This window comes from Quercus robur, chromosome 1, assembly GCF_932294415.1.
Source record: "Quercus robur chromosome 1, dhQueRobu3.1, whole genome shotgun sequence".
Taxonomy (NCBI): Eukaryota; Viridiplantae; Streptophyta; class Magnoliopsida; order Fagales; family Fagaceae; genus Quercus; species Quercus robur.
In genome coordinates, this window is record NC_065534.1 from 11,052,305 (window position 1) to 11,070,166 (window position 17,862).

General features: G+C 35.7%; 2 protein-coding genes across 3 annotated transcripts in view; both read left to right on the forward strand.

Annotated features, from left to right (window-relative positions):
- The window catches only part of LOC126720609 (disease resistance protein Roq1-like), a 45,904-nt gene extending 45,057 nt beyond the window's left edge, over positions 1-847 (forward strand). For both annotated transcript variants that reach the window (XM_050423250.1, XM_050423239.1), the window contains one exon: positions 616-847. The gene's annotated coding sequence lies outside the window, so the exon portion shown is untranslated. The remainder of the gene's footprint in view (positions 1-615) is intronic.
- Positions 1-17,862, forward strand: part of LOC126720533 (disease resistance protein Roq1-like) — a 101,573-nt gene that overhangs the window by 63,747 nt on the left and 19,964 nt on the right. The gene's annotated exons all lie outside the window — the stretch shown is intronic.

A 17,862-nucleotide genomic window follows, 5' to 3' on the forward strand; every position in this document is an offset into this window, starting at 1 on the left:
GATCTTATTAACTGTCTTGTTCGTTCTCTAAGCTCAAGGAGTTTCCTTTATCCCCAAATTTTTTTTGAGAAATTTTAGTCATCCAAAAGGATCTTTCTCTTTGCAGATTTTCTTTTATCCAAGCCACCAAAATTGAGCCAGCTTGAGCAAAAACATTTCATTTATATCTCATGAATGTTGACTTGTTACAGTCCTCAACTCTCTTGAGCCCCACACATATTGAACTCCAAGCTACTTAGGACATGAGATGTCAACTCCAGTCCACAGGAATTTTCAAAATCGCTGCTCAATCATCTTAATGACTTTCTTAGGTAGTATGAAGATGTTAGATCAGTATACCTGTATGCTCTAAAGCACTTAAGGATAGCAATTTCAGCATCCAGAAAAGGAATATTTCTTAGTTCTCCAGGAATTGGTTCTTGCATCTCAGACTTTGTTTTCATTGTTTGGTTTCATATATATGTCATTTTATTTAACAAGATGTAGTAATTCTGGCTTAGTCAATATGCATTTGGGTTTAGATCAATCTAAACATGATCTTTGTAATTAGATGTATGTCCATATTTAGACCCACTTCTGTCTATTAACTTGTGTTATTTATTTTGGTTTTCCAAGAGGGGGAATTGAAGACGTAGCTGTCATTGGTGTTACTAGCAAGGATTGTCATTGGATTGATTGGACGCAAGAAAGGCTTTGTAATTGATTTAAGAACTTCGATATCTGTAGTTTGTATACTTCTAATTTGTTGGAATGGACCTTGATAAGTGATATCACCACCTAATAATATTACAAAATGTACTTCATTCGAAGATAGAAGAGACTTTATTAGTTGAGCTAAGTCATTGTTTTAGTTTTCAACTTTATAATGCATGTCTTTAAACCTTCAGGCATCTGCATACATAAGTTTTTAAACATAGGGCCATCTGGGAGATGCAGAAGAGTATCCAGAACCCTATAGCTTGTTGTTTGTAGTTTGGCTTTAATTTTCAAATATCTAGTCTCTTCAAACTAGCACTTTGTGGGGCCAGAGAATTTGTGATCCCGGCCCACTTTGCATTAGGGCCTAAGGCCCACGCCGAGGGTAGGCGTTGCCGAGGACATGCAACAGAAGTCCAAATGGCCTAAAGATATAGCTGAGGACGATTATGTTCTTGGCATCCTAAGGCGCTCCTAGAAAAAAGGGCGAGTATGGTATAGGAGCGGTTCAAGGAAAAGCTAGACACCTCCGCATTAATGGGGAAAGGACCCCTGAGCAGTGTGGCGACAAGAGACAAGGGAAAGGCTGCCATTACTGCAATTAAGTATTTTGTGCCTGACAGAGCAATGCTTTTCAGCTTTTACAACTACCCCCAACCACTTTGGGTATGGGCTGATAGGACAAGTATCAACCTTAGAAAGCTGGTCCTACACGTGGACGTTGGAAGGAGGGTAAAGACTAGTATAAAAGGAGAAGGAAGCAATCCATAAAAAGGGGGGGGGGTGCTAGGGCGAAGAACCAGAGTCACCTAGGCCATGCCGAGGAGAAAAATCTTCTTGGGGATGGTGTTACCGTGATAGACCTTCGATCGGTTTGGTTTTCGTTGGGTTTTGAAACCTAAAACTGCTACTCGACCCACACCCTTCGAGCTTTGACATCAAAGACCCACTATCGACTGTGGGTTGCTCTGATCGGGTTGGTCTTGATTCGAGTGGCACCGGGTTGGTTGGTTCTAGGAGTTATTAGTGGTTGTGGACAGCCTTAACTAAGGGAATAGTTAGATACTCAAAGAGGTCTGAATAACTTTATCTATATAATATAAATATATATATATATATATATATATATATGTATATCATATCATATACTATATAATAGCAAAAACTTTTTCCTGCAATTAAGGAGGTGCTGCCATGTAGGAAATTGCACCCTTAAAAACTTGTCATGTTTACAATTAAAATGTCAAAATACAATTCAGAGAGACATACGTTGCGGAAAGAAAAGGAGATCGGCAGAGAAAGAGAACGATAGAGAAAGAGATTCGATTTGTCATAGATGTTGGAGAGCAAAAAATCTGAGACCTTTGCCACCATCAGGCCACCGTACCCTCCACCAGTATAGTCTTTTTTTTTTTTTTTTTTGTACTGAAGGTCAGCATACTCCTTTCCTCTTTAAATACTGTTCTTGTTGTTTGAAAGACTGAAACTCCTCACCATTGTTTTTCCTATTCGAATTAGAATCTTAAATCTTCAATATATCTATGTTTTTGAATTCAAAACCGGTAGTTCCCCTTACTTAATTTTAGGGTTCTTCTTTTACCCCTTTAAAAAAAAAATTTTTAAATGGGTTGATTTTCTTTCTTTGGATGCTTTGGTTTCAAATTGTCCTTCTATATTTTTTGTTGTTGGTAACATTAGGGATTTTGCCCTTGATTTATTGTGGTTAAAAGTCAAAATTCACCTTGAATTATTTAAAATCTGAATGGGAGATTGAATACTAATCTCATGCCCGTTGACTTCTAAGATTGGCTACTACGATATACAAAGTTGGCTAGTTAGGTATTGAACTTTGTGGTTGACAAGCCGCTCTCTCTTAATGAGCCTTAGGCAGTAGGTTCCTTGGAGGCCTAGCTACCTCGAATTAGTCATAAATCTTGTTTTAGTTTGTTTCATTGGTTCAGTATAGGTGGATTTAGAAGTTTTTTTTATTGAATCTAAGTTGTTTCAGTTGGTGGTGGAGGAAGGGACGAACTTTTACTCCCTTAAGATTTTTGAATGGGGTAAATATTACATGCAATCGGTTTTTATGGGTAAGAGTGCAACACTCTGGGTGATGCGGAGTCTGGAACACACCATGATAGGGCTTAATCCAAAGCATTTTTTCACGTTCAAGGATGGTGATTCTACCTATACTTTGCAATGGGGGTCCAACTCGTTTGGACAGTACTTATCTGTGACCGAGCTTAAGGTTGGGGGGTTGCGGAGAACTATCATTATTCCTGCTGGTAAGTCACAAGGATGATGGAGAACTTTTGGGATTGAATTAAGAAGAATATTGGAACCTTCCCAATATGCGGTGGGTGGATTGAATTTTGTACCGTACAAGTATGAGCAGGTTTCAAAAAATCGTATTGCCAGGTCCTATGTGGAAGCTGTCAAAGCTCCAGTACAAGCAAGGTTGAAGCCTATTCAGCAGCCTTTTATCAAAGAAAAGGTCAAGGATGGTGCCGTGGAGAATATTTTGGAGCGTCCGAGAGACAATTCTCACACACAGGTTGTACTTTATGAAACTCAGGCCGGAAATTTTCCCCAGGCAGCCATGGGTGGTGGTGAGGGTGGAGAAGGTAGTATTAATGGTAAGAATAATATTGAGGAGAAAATCCCGGAGGGAAATAAGCTCAGTATTCTTTTGAATTTTAATTCGAATTCAAAAATTGTTGATTTTGGAAAGTTGCATGATAATAGCAAATCACGTTGGTTAGGGAGAGGTCTGATTGTGGCTGTGAATGAGTTTGGAAAGAGGCGGGTTTCCTGGGATAGAGTTAAGGGTGGTCAAAAAGCTGGCAACTGGGTGGTAAGGGAGATTAATATTGATAACGTAAGTAACGTAAGTAAAACAGTGGGCTGGGCCCATGCAAGCAGACAGATAACGTAAGTAAAACAGTGGGCCTTTTGGGAAGTAAGGGGTCTGTTGTGGGCCTGGGTTTGGCAAGCCCATGTTTCTTTGAGGCTGGAGAGAGTTCTACTAATGGCCTTAATGTTCTAGAGTCCTCTCATCTGAGCTGTTTAGCTAATACGAGCTTGAGTAGGAGTGAAACCACTGAATCGAAGAAACTTGAGAGTTCCAGGGACTTACCCACTACAGCAGTGATGCTTGCGACGTCGCCGGAAGTGATCTTGACCATGGGCTCTTCTGTGGCAGCAACGATAGTGGCCGGCGAGGGTGGTCAGCTCAGCTCGGATCGGTTCGCTTCAACTCTCACCGTGCCGATAGGACTAGAAGAAGTGGCCCATGCATCCCACGACCCGATATCGGTGATCGGTGACCCGTGTGGGACAATGGTGGTGCCGGTGGTGTCCTCGGCCACGATGTCTTCTAGTTTTGCATCAGAAGTGATGGGGGCTGATAGTCTTAGTGGTCCGAGAATTCAGACCCAGCCCTCCACCATGCTGGTTAAGCCAGTGGAGGTGGTCCAGGCACACAGTGAGTCTCCTCAGGTGGCAAAGGAAGATGGGGAAGAGGATTTTGTGGGTTTGGAAGGTTCGGACACTACAAATTATGATTTTGAGTTTGCGGGAGTTAATTTACTGGGTCCCACTATTAGGGAGTTGGTTGGAGACTTGGATAAGTCTTGGGGTAATTCCAAAGAATGGATGCTACAATTGCGTGATGGTAGGCAATTAGTGATCCCATTGTCTTTGTATCGATCTCTAGATTGTATGTCAATCTGCTCTAGTTTGGAGGGTGAGTGTGTACCAAGTAATATGTCTATTACTAATTCAGGGCAAAGGGTTAGTTGGGCAGATGAGGATGTAGGGCTAGTAGAGTCTTTGTCTGTGGTTCTCGGGACAGAGAATGAGATGTGGGAATTTGATGAAAGGTTGAGGTGTTGTGAGAGAGGTGATGAGCCATTAGTTGTGGTATCTTTGGCCACTGAAGGTCCGTTGGAGTTGGTGTCCAGTCAAGTGAAGGAGATTGGGTGTAAGGAGAGTGTGGATAATTGTCAACTATCACAATGGGTAACTAATAGGATAAAGGCTTTTAAGAAATCTGTGGGCACTTCAATGGAAGGTTTTGAGGAGCAGATTACAGGATTGTTATTAGCTATAGAGGCCAAAAAGAAAGATAAACAGAAACTTGTGGTGGGTGAACAGACGAAGTTGGTCAAGTCAGGTCAGAAAGGTCAGCGGGAGTTGAAAAATTTGTTGTCTTCTTTGAATGTTGAGTATGATCCAAATAAAGCAAGGAATGCAAGTTCTGAGCGGGCTGTTGTTCCTTATCAATGAATGTGAAGATTATTTCTTGGAATGTTAGGGGGTTGAATAAGCAGGATAAAAGGCTCAGGGTGAGAAATCTGATTAGGAAATGAGGGCCAAATGTGGTTTGTCTTCAAGAAACCAAAATGGGGTTGATTAATAGAGCGGTGATTCATAGTTTGTGGGGTGGCCAACATGTTGGCCGGTCTTATTTAGGTAGTTGTGGAGCTTCTGGTGGGGTGTTAGTGATGTGGGATACTCGGGTAGTGAATAAAATGGAGGAAGCAGTGGGGAGATTTTTGGTTTCTTGTAAGTTTACAAGTGTGTCAGATCAGTTTGTTTGGGCGTTTACTGGTGTTTATGGTCCTAATCTACTTTGAGATAGGAGGTTTTTATGGGAGGAACTTTGTGGCTTGAATAGCTGGTGGAGTGTTCCATGGTGTGTGGGTGGTGACTTTAATGTGTTTAGGTTCCCTTCCGAACGTTTGGGGTCTAATTCTTTCACTACTGCTATGCGAGAGTCTTCCAATTTTATTTTGAAGTAGGGTCTAATTGATTTGCCATTGCAAGTGGATACTTTTACTTGGTCAAATGATAGAGAAGTTGCCTCAAAGGCTAGGCTGGACAGGTTTTTGTTCTCTGCAGATTGGGAGGATAAGTTTCCAACAGTTTCACAAAGACGGATGTCTAGGTTGTGCTCGGATCATTTCCCAATTGTCCTTGAGGGTGGCTCTTTTCAGAGAAGGTGTATGCCATTTAGATTTGAGAATATGTGGCTTAAGGATGAAGGTTTTGTGGATAGGGTTCGGTCTTGGTGGGATTCCTACCAGGTTCATGGTGCACCGAGTTTTATTCTGGCCAATAAATTAAAGCTCCTTAAAAATGATTTGAAAAAATGGAATGTGGAGGTGTTTGGTCATGTTGAAGCTCAGATTAAAAAATTGTGGAAGGATCTTAGTGTTCTAGAGAACATGGAGGAGAGTCGGGGATTATCAGCAGAGGAAAGGGTGGAAATATGTTGGAGGCAGAAATCTAGAGTTCTCTATGTTAGGGAAGGAGACCGGAATACTAAATTTTTCCACCGTATAGCTAACTCTCACAGGAGGGTTAATTCTATTGATAGGCTTATGGTGGGTGGGGTGCTATCTTCGGACCCAACTGCTATAGCAAACTGTATCTCTCAGTTTCATAGGCAACTTTACTTTGAGGAGGTGGCTCATAGACCTGTCTTAGATGATGTGGATTTTTCTAGCATCTCAATGGAAGATGCAAGTTGGATAGATAAGCCTTTTGAGGAAGAAGAGGTGTTTGAGGTGATCCATGAGTGTAATGGTGATAAGGCACCTGGTCTAGATGTCTTTTCCATGGCATTTTTCCAGTCTTGTTGGGGTGTCTTGAAATCTGAAATTATGCCTGTATTCCACAACTTCCATACTCAGGCGGTGTTTAAGAAGAGTCTTAATGCTTTGTTCCTTGCCCTTATTCCTAAGAAAGTGGATGCTGTGGAGGTCAAGGATTTTCGGCCTATCAGCTTAGTTGGTGGGATTTATAAGATTATTTCTAAGGTGTTGGCTAATCGGCTTCGTAGGGTGGCGCATGTGCTTATTTCGGATTTTTGTGAAGGGTAGACAGATTTTGGATTCTGTCTTAATTGCTTCTGAATGTATTGATAGTAGATTGAAGTCAGGAGTTTCGGGTGTGCTGTGTAAATTGGATGTGGAGAAGGCGTATGATCATGTGAGTTGGGATTTTTTGATGTATATGTTGCAGCGCTGTGGTTTCTCAAAGAAATGGAGAAAATGGATAAGGTATTGCATTTCAACTGTAAAGTTTTCTATCCTGATCAATGGTAGCCCAATTGATTTCTTTGGAAGTTCTAGAGGGCTTCGGCAAGGGGATCCTTTATCTCCATTGTTGTTTGATATTGTGATGGAGGCATTAAGTCGTATGTTGGATGTGGCTGCCTCCGTTGGGGAATTCTCAGGCTTTTCTGTTGGTAGTACGGCTGGTCAATCAGTGATGGTGTCTCACCTTTTATTTGCAGATTGACAGTTTTTAGACCCCTTAAACAAATGAATTAACCTTAGATAATTAGCCAAGTTGTTACTTAGTCAAATTAACAAGTCTAGGTTAACACAAATATATCATATCATGCATAGCAGCGGAAAATAAATAAGACAATGATATGATCACCTAGGAAACCAAACCGGTAAAAACTTGGGGAGGATTTGACCTAGCTATCCTCAAGGTAAACTTGAATCCATTATCAGAAAGAATCGAAGTTCATACAAAAGGACTTACAAGCACCCCCGCTCGACTTCCTAATGCTGCCAACCAGTAGAACTTACTGACACGACCACGTGCAAGCTCCGAATCCACGGACTCATTCTTTCTTTGGATTCCACCAGCTACAAGCACCCCCGCTTGTGTATTCTTTAAGCTTTAATGGCAGCAACTGTTTTGATCATCAAGGTTTAGAGAATGTCTCTTCCTTGAAAACCCTAAGTTTGCGTAAAGGAAAGCTCCTCTAGATCTCACAAGAGATTTACACAAACCGCAATATGAGCAACACTAAAACATGGCTAGGGTTTGCCTTTTATACTTAGGACAAATAAGAAACCCTAAAAACGTTTTAAACACATAGGGCTGAGTTGGACAAATCTGCAGAAAAGCAATCTGCCCGACGTTCGATCGGTTGAGCCTAAGCTTCGATCAATCGAGCCAGGCCGAAAGCCACACTGCTTTCTGCTTTACACTCGATTCCAACTTTACATTGACATACAACTTTGAGCTACTTTTAAACACTTCTAAACACATTGTTTTGATCATGGTTTGCCAACATTACAAATTAGAGTTCTAAAATACATAAAGTCCTAAACTTTAGAACCTAACACAGATGACACTCTGATTTTTTGTGATGCTAAACCTTCTCAGATTGCTAATTTGAGGGCAATTCTTGCTAGATTTGAGGAGGTGTCAAGGCTTCATATTAATTTGGGGAAATCCGAGTTGGTACCTGTTGGTGGGGTACCTAATTTGGAGGTTTTGGTGGGTCTGTTGGGGTGTGGACAGTCTTCTCTACCCTTGAAATATTTGGGCCTTCCATTAGGTGCAAAATTTAAGGACTTGTCTGTTTGGAATCCTATCCTAGAGAGAATGGAGAGGAGATTAGCAAGTTGGAAGAGAATGTATTTTTCTAAAGGGAGTAAGGTGACACTCATTAAAAGCTCACTATCTTCTTTACCTACATACTTTCTTTCCCTTCTTCCTTTACCAGGTAAGGTGGCTAAGCGTATGGAGAAATTACAGAGAGATTTTTTGTGGAATGGGATTGGAGGTGAACCTAAAATTCATTTACTTAATTGGGCCAAGGTTTGTAGGCCTTTGCAGGTTGGGGGGTTGGGTATTAGACGGTTGGGTACCTTTAATTCTGCCTTACTAGGTAAATGGTTGTGGAGGTATGGCTCGGAGACTGATGCTTTATGGAGGAGGGTTATAGAAGCAAAATATGGGAACATTTGGGGTGGTTGGTGTATGAAGAAGGTGACAAGTCCTTATGGGGTCAGCTTGTGGAGATACATTAGAAGTGGCTGGTTGAACTTCTCTAAACTTCTTGTTTATGATGTGGGGGACGAAACTAGAGTGAAATTTTGGAAGCATGTGTGGTGTGGGGATTGTACCCTCCAAGAGGCCTTTCTGGAGCTTTACTGTCTTAGTAGGTCAAAGGATTCCTCGGTGGCTAAAGTTATGGGTTGGTCGGCTGGGAGATTTCACTGGAATGTGCAATTTCCTCGTCCACCACAAGATTGGGAAGAAGAAGCCTTTGATCGGTTTATGGAGTTGGTATATTCTTTGTCAGTGCGGGGGTTTGGCCCAGATAAGGTTTGTTGGAAGCCTGCAAGGAATAGAGGTTTTGAGGTTAGAGTTTATTATAGTTCCTTCTACCCTCCTAATCTTGTTTCCTTTCCATGGAAAATGATATGGCAATCGAAGGTTCCTCCAAGGGTAGCTTTCTTTTCTTGGTCTGCTTCCTTAGGTAAGATCTTAACAACAGATAACCTTTGCAAAAGGCGAGTGATAGTGCTTGACTGGTGCTATATGTGTAAGAGGTGTGGGGAGTCGGTGGATCATCTTCTACTTCATTGTTCCATAGCTTGGGAGTTGTGGTCTTTGGTTTTCTGCCTGTTTGGTATTCAATGGGTTATGCCTCATACTGTTCTTGAGTTGTTTGAGGCTTAGGAAGGAAAGTTTGCACGACCTCGTCACATTGATGTTTGGAAATTAGTGCCTCATTGCTTGATTTGGTGCATTTGGCGTGAAAGGAATGCTAGAAGCTTTGAGGGTTGCAAACGCTCTTTACTGGAGATTAAATCCTTTTTCTTACGCACGCTCTTTGAATGGAGTGTGGTTTTTTCTCATTTTTCTTGTTCTTCCTTTTCTATTTTTCTTGACCGTTGTTCTTTTGTTTCTTGATTTGTGCCCCCATAGTACATCCCCAATGTACTCGGTTTGGCAATTTTTATTATTAATAATATTCTTACGTTATTTATCAAAAAAAAAAAAAAAAATCTGAATGTATTAGATGAAAAACTTAATTTTTAATACGCAATTTGTTTGATAAAATTACTGATCGATCTTTTGTTTTGTTCTAGAATTCTTAATCCATGTTGCCAATTAAATTGTGTAAGGTTGTTTCGTACGCATCTCAAAACTCTAAAAAGTTTTTTTTTTTTTTTTTTTTGGTTAAATGGGTTTAGATTTGATTCGTTTTTGTTTTGGGTTTTCTATCAAAATTTTTGTTTCCTCAATTTTAGATATTTGCTTTTGTTTTGGGCTTTTGGGTTTTCTATCAAAATGTTTGTTTCCTCAATTCTAGATATTTGCTTTTGTTTTGTTTTTGTTTTTTTTTTTTTTTAAGATTAAAGAAATCACTAAATCATTGAGATTGTAAGATTGAAATCATTGGGTATTTTCGTTTCTAACATTTATTTTCCTTCTTCAATCTTATTTTAGGCTTTTCCTACCGGAATAGCATGCATCAGATAGAGTCCATAAGGCATACAGAGACAAGCCGTATACTATAACTGGTAAAGTTATTGTTTTATTTATTTTTTTCCTTTTCGTTTTCAAATCTGGGGATTGAATATGATTTAGGCTTGAATTTCTTGGTTGGATTGGTTTAGATTTAGTCATAGTTAGATTTGGTTTTGAGTTAGGCTTCCATTAGCATGCCTCTTATAGGTAATTTGGCCGGTTGTTTATTTTTTACATTTTAAATTATTTTTGCGTTAGTTCTGGCTTGAATTAGATTGGTTTGGTTTTGAGTGATCATTTACGAAATTCATTGTATTTGTTTCTCAAGAGAAAAGAAAGAAACTGTCACCTACAATTCCATCTTCTCCCACTTTTCTGCTCCTTCCCTGTAACAAGAAAGGTTCCATTCTTAATTTCTGATCTTACATAGTTTGTGCCTTATTATTCTTTCTACACCATTCATTGTTGTTTATATAATTATATTCCAACTTCCTAATTAACCTTTCCTTTCTATTCAATCTTTTTCTCTAATCGCAGAATACTGATTTTCGATGCCAGATAAAGCCAATGGATTTTCTACAAAAGGAATTACTCAATCAAGGTTAAAGGTTTGGCTACCTGTTACCCTAATCTCCCATTTATTTTTTTCAATTTCTTGAGTTTTGTTTTGTTGATTATTGTATTGGTTAGATTTTGTTTTTTTGTTTTTTTTTGGCTGATTTTTGTTAGATTTGTACTTTTTTTTTTGTTTGCCCCTGAAATTTGAATTGATTTATGTTTTGTTGATTATTGTCTTTTGGTTAGATTTGGTTTTTTTTTTTTTTTTTTGGCAGTTTTTTTGTTAGATTTTTTTTTTCTTTGTCTACCTCTGAATTTTGAATTCATTTAATTCTAGCATTAAATTTCTCACTTTTGAAACTTTTGATTAGATAACTAAAGGAATATGAATGCTGCTTAAAGAAAACACACATATTGTTTACATTAAACTTTAGGTAGATGGTATAGCTCCATACTAGAAATTCATAGATGAGTATGTGGATTAAAAAAAAAATTGTTTAAGTTGTTAGTGTTATCCCTTGAATCCTCTGTATAATTGATACTTGCCTTTGTAATTAATATTTAGGAAATAACAACCCTACAACTCTTTGGTAATAAAGGCATTCTTTCTGTTTGGCGGAAAGTGAAGTCCTTTTGGCATTTGTAGCATTGTGTTGTGGTTATATGTTTAATATTCAATTGTAGAGTCCCAAAATAACATTTTGCAGCTAAAGGTGTTATTACCTTACAATTTGATTAAGAATTTAGTAATGAGAACAATTACCACCTGTTATTGACGGCATTACAAAACTGAAACCTACTTTGCCCTTCCTATTTTTAGCAAAAAATCCTGCCTCTCAATCTTCAATTATATCAGAATCATCTATGTTATGACTTATGAGTCACTATCTGTTTCTACTTTGTTTCTTGAGGAAAATAAAAATAGGAATTTCTTTTATTAATTTGATTAATGTATATATCTTCATCAATATTCTTAATGTGACTCACTTATCAAAGAAATTTTTTTTAAGGCTTTTGAAAACAAAATAAATTCATGCCCGGTCACCATTTGCTTCTAAACTCTAATTTCAGTGTAGGTGTGAGGAAGAATGAAGGGTATTATTCATTTGATGGAGAATTTCTATTTGAACTCATTAGAGAAATTTGTCATTTGTAATTTTCATAAATTAGTTTAGTTGCTGTAATTTTTTTTTTTCATCTCTGTTAATTTCCTCATTTTGTGTTATACATTTTCATTCTTAGGTTTTCTAACTTTGCCTAATAGAACCACAAAATTATAAGATTTTGGGAGAAATAAAAAGAAGTAGCTTCTTCTTCTTTTGGAATTTTTAATTAAGTTTTTTAGTCTTTGTTGAGTATTATGTGGGTATGAGAGCTGCCTGTGGGAATGTGTAGAATATCATTGATGGATGTGATGAGGCTTGAGTTGGAGGTATTCAATCTGACTCAAGAGCATACTAGAGCAAGATGACAAGACAAGATGGTGCTAAACAACCTTGAGAAAACATGTAAGATTCTGCAACTTATTAATATTTTATGTAAAATCAATTTTTGACAAGTTTAAAAATCTGCACCTATTGTATCAAAAAAAAAAAAAAAATCTTCACCTATTACAAAGAATAAAATTTTTATTTGGTGTAAAATCAATATTTTTCATGAACACTATTTTCCAGTTAGATACCTACTTGACTCTTTTTTTGTTCATGATATAGTTTTGGTTGATTGGATGAGGTTTGATCCTTTAGTAATTTCAGATTTTGTTTGTTCATTTCTCCGATGCATTTTAATCAATGGTTATTTCTGTGTGTAAAAGAATCTTCTTCTGTAAGTAGATCAATTGTATTTATGATGTTATATAGCTATTTGTTATTTTTTTGGAACCTCTTTTGTGGTGGTTGCATTTTGGAGTTGGTTAACTGAATCTTATTTACTAATATAATGTCAGAGGTGCCTTTTCTCTGCATGTTATTTGGTCTTTGCATTATGTGGGAGGTATGTCTTTATATAAAAGAAGCTAGATTACTTATGAAACCAATGCTTTCTCAGCCTCCTAATTTTTCACAAAGTTTGTCAATGTCACATGAAAATTATAAGCACTGCAACATTGCTATTTTTTTATCCTTGATGATCAAAAGTGAAGTGCAAATCCAGTGTTAAAAAGAGGAAAAATTAGAACAACAAACCTGGGATTCTGCTTTCAGTGGTTTAAAGTGGGTGTGTAGTGTGATCCTCAATAGCCAAGTACTCTTTCTAAGCCTTTTGTTATTTCAACTATTGAATTATTAACATTCTATTGTAGGTGAAGAAATTATGAAATTAAATGCAATGTTCAAAAGCATGGTTGTTGACATGTAGCGAGGAAACTGAGATTCTCGCTTGCCGTCGCGCCATTGAGTTTGCTATAGAGTGTGGATTCTCGGAGTTGGTGGTTGAAGGTGATAACCAGCCGGTCATGAATGCACTGAAGTTGGAAAATAACTCATCATCTCGGGTTGGCCACATTTTTCAGGACGTGTTTTGTCTGTTAAAGAGTCTTCGTTGGTCACAGGTTCAATTTGTTAGAAGAAGTGCAAATACAGTAGCCCATGCATTAGCTCGGCATGCAAAAAATGTATCTAATGAGATTATTTGGATGGAGGACCCCCCTCCACCAGCAGTTGAGGCTTTGTATGTGGATTCCACTTTCACTTAATGATATATAAGGCAGAATGTCTCTTCAAAAAAAAAAAAAAGCATGGTTGTTGACAACTTTGGACCTACAAGATTTAGAGATGAAGCATGAAGTCATTAAGCAAGGTTGTTGCAACACATAGGAAAAAACACCCCTTAAAATTGTAGCACGTGTCTAGTTTAAAAGTTCTAAAATACCGCATGTTGCACTATTTGAGGGCTCTCAAATTTATCCATTTATTGTGCACACAGTTTAAAGCAAAAAAAAAAAAAAAAAAAAAACTGTTCAATTGAAAGAGATCGAGAGAGAGTTTGATGCCTTTTCTGTTCAAACATATGAGAAACAATATTCCAAAGTTATTATATGAAGACCAAAAGAAAATTACAGTTGTATGGTTATTTGTAATTTTGTTTAGCAAGTCAATGTAGTTAAGTTTTGTTATAGGTGATCTACAAGTTATTATATGGCAGTTTTTGTTTTATTTTTTTGGGTCTGAGAAAATAGTGTTATAACTTATAAGTTAATATATTGGAAACAAAATTTAGAGTTATGAACTTCAAATGGAAGTTTTAAGACCTAAGGTAAAAGTTTTTGTGAACATGTGCTGAGAGAGAAGCTTGTAACTGCCATATAAGAACAATGGCTAAAGAGTTACAAAAAGGTTATTGTTTTGTCCTGTTTTTTGTTTTTTGTTTTTTTTTTTCTATCAAATTTTTATTGCCTCTCACCCTATCTGCATAATTACCAGGGTTAGGTACTTTAAACTTTTGTTTTAAAGGTAGACATTCGCAGACAATGTATTTTGTTGTTGTAGCTTTATGGTTACTGGTGTGTGGATTTTCATTAACAAAACAATGAGTGTGGTTGCAATTAAGTTGACAGGTTTTGCATGTAATTCATTTAGTAGACCATGTTTGGCAGGAGGACACCTCTTATTCTTTGAGTTTCACACTGTAGAATACATTCAAAGGTCTGATTCAAAATTTTTTTGATAGTTTACATTAAAAAAACTGCAAAGATGCTCTATTCATGTACTTCTTTCTACAAAACAGGTACAATATTATTCTAATAATTATTTTTTATTTGTTCCTTAAGCTCATTGACATATCTAGCTGAATCCCAATGAGCCAGGAAATTGTATTTCCTAACAGCTTTGAAGTTGTGAAAGACTTGGCTGCCAGAGGGACCATGATATTATTTGAGATAGTTATGGATGTAGTGCCACCACCACTCTAGAGCTAGCCTTCAGCCAATAACCAATTTCCTACCACCTTCATACCGCCAAAATTGCAAAGAGAAACCCTATAAGGCAGACCGAGAGAGAGTAAGAGAGAGAGAGAGAGAGAAATCTTAAGACCGCCTCTTGCCACACTCTCCCCATCTCTTGGCTCTTTCTCTTCCCAACAATCTCAAACGTTACTTATGCCAGTTATAGTCTTATATAAGGTGAGTTTTTCTCTATTTATTATTATTATTATTATTTCAAACATTTTTCCAATGAATTTATGTTGGTTTGTGGTTGGTAAACTTTGGGTAGTTGTGGATTTGTGTTTGGGTGTTGAGACATTTGTTTGTTGCGGATGATATGTCCATTTTGGGGCTTTGGCTGGTGTTTCAGTCCACCAAGAAATTATATACGTTTGTGCATCCTATTCATTTGAAAAAAAGTTTTGGAAATCAGTTACATCAATATAGGCTAACTGCATGAATTCAACATTTTTTGTAACAAAAAATTTGTTTATTGCTTTTTTGTAACTATGAGGCATTTGCATCTCATAAACAGTTAAAAGAGTAGTCAAACTTTACATATGTTGCAGCCTGTAAATAGCAATGATGCATTAATTTTAGTTTCTAATCTTTTCTTTTTTCTTTTTTAGATCTTATAAAATTTGGGGAATTTAAAACGTGATAATTTACTGTTTGTCAGATTGGAGAATGAAGGTTTTTATTTTAATTTTTTCATTAGACTTCCAGTTCTATGTATTTTCTGAAATGTCTTTCAATTACCTCCTTTTAGTGGGCAAGAAAACGATTACAAACTACATTTAATGCTTACCATAAAAATGATTGTTTTTTTCTTAAGCTCATGGTGCAAGTTACAATAGTATAAATGCCCAAATGAATTCTCCAACTGACATTGGCTGAATTTTCTCTTAGAATGTAGATTGATACTGAAATTGTTGAAGTCATTTAATTCTCCTTTGTGTTACATCATTACCACAAATGATTTACAATTTATTTATTTTTATTATTATTAATTTTTTTTATGGTAGTAGGTAGACACCTTACAATTGGTAAACAGCTGAACATACATATACATTACCCTTATCAATTTTAGTATCTTCTACTTGGGTTTTTACCAAAATTTTCTTTTTTTTTACTCTATGATCTTCCATGGAAATTCGGCAACACCTTATTAAAAGATAAGAAAAATATGATTATATTCTAATAGATACTTTCCTATGGTTTTTTTATTGGATTTTGTTTTATAAGTAAAATTTTGATATAGAAATTTTTATTAGACATGTTTAAAGGAAAAAGAAATGATAAGAGCTATCTAATGCTCATTCATGTGATCTAGATTATAGATGGTAGAACTAATTTCGCATTTGTATGTGATCTTCATTTGGAATCAATTTAACATTAACATTTTGTTATGAATCTTCTAATATGTCCAGGTATGCAAAGAGATCCTCAATGGCTTGGTTGCTTACAACATTAGACCCATAAAGACTTTTAACAGAGAAAGCATGAAGTCCATAAACAAAGGGTTAAACTATTTGACTTTTGGTTTATTTTAGGATTATAAATATTATTTTGAGCTATGAATCTAAATTTTTATGATGTTATGAAGAAAGATTTTTGTTTTTCTTCTACTGTAAGTTTAATTTTTTCCCGTTATTCAAATTATGTTAATATATATTATTATGATGAAGTATTATTTACTTTTGATGATGTTATATAAAAAAAAAAGTGTGCTTTTGATGATACTATAAACAAACAACCAGCGCAATTAGAAAAATCTAGTGCATTTGCACGGGTTATAAGTTAGTATATATAAAACCGAAGTCTTTGGAGCTCCCACAATTTTCCACGTCAGCATGATATTTAAATAAAATTATTATTTTTTTAGTCCAAACTTAACAAGGAATGAAATTTTATCTTTCTAACAAGTCCAACTAAAATTGAAACTTATCATTATTATTTTTTTAAACAAAATTATTTTTGTTTAATCCAAACTTAACAAGGAGTGAAACTTTATCTCTCTAACAAGTCCAACTTAAACTCAAACTCAAACATTGATAATTTATCTCCAAACTTGCAAGATTAATTATGAACACTATTAAAAGCAAAGCAAACCCCAATATTTTTTTTTAAAACCGAGTAGAGGTATGAGCTTTTCTTATGTTATTTTCTTTTCATCTACTTTGTTAAAAAAAAAAAAAATTATGGTAGAGTTAGCATAGAATCAAAATAGAGTTCTTATCAAGAGTAGGAGTTTTGTCTTCCTCTTTTCCGGTGAATAAACTATGTACACAAGAGGAAATGTGGTGTGCTTCTTGGCCACGTAGAGTATTTCCTTTTCCAATACTTTTATTGTTTTTGACTTTTTGGTTTTTATTTAATTTGAATTATTTGAAAAATATTGAGCCGGCCAATTAAATAGGGTTGAAAAAAAATTAAAATAAAAAGGACCACGTGAAGCGTGATAGGTACTATTGTAATTAGCTTTTTTCTTTCTTTCAAGATTACAATTTTATTGCTTAAATAATTATAGAATTTATGATTGTTTTTCATCGTTTAAATAGTCATATATTTTTTGAATTATTTCAATAACTTATTCTTTAATTATATATTTTTTTGGCATTTTGGAAGTTTTAACATCTGAATTTGTGTTAGTTTTTGCAATATTTAAACATGTTTAGTTGATTTGAATAACTATACCATGTATTATTATTTTGAAGGTAATCACCTTTTCTTTTATATTTCTCTATTGTGTAATCATATACATTTGGTTTTGTTTCAAAAATTTATAGGGAGTAAATCTTATGATTCTTTAGTATTTTTTTAGTCTTTCAAAAGTTTTAACATTTGAATTATTCTTTTGATGGTAACACATTTTTCTCTTATATTTCTCTGTTGCATAATCACACGCGCGCACACACACACACATATTTAGGAGTTTTGTCTTCATCTTTTCCATGAATAAACTATTTACACAATAGGAAAGGCAGTGTGCTTCTTGGCGACGTAGAGTATTTCCTTTTCCAATACTTTTGTTGTTTTTGACTTTTGGGTTTTTATTTAATTTGAATTATTTGAAAAATATTGAACCAACCAATTAAACAGGGTTGAAAAAAAATTAAAATAAAAAGGACCGCGTGAAGCGTGATAGGTATTATTGTAATTTGTTTTTTTTTTTTTCTCTTTTAAGATTACAATATTATTGTTTAAATAATTTTAGAATTGATGATTGTTTTTTCATCGTTTAAAGTTTAGACGCGTTAAAATTTAAAACTTATTGTTTTATGGGTTCATGTACTTTTTCTTTTTCTTATATTTTTCTCTTTTTTTTTATAATTTTTCTTATATTTTTCTCTTGAATAGTCATATATTTTTTGAATTGTTTCAATAACTTATTCTTT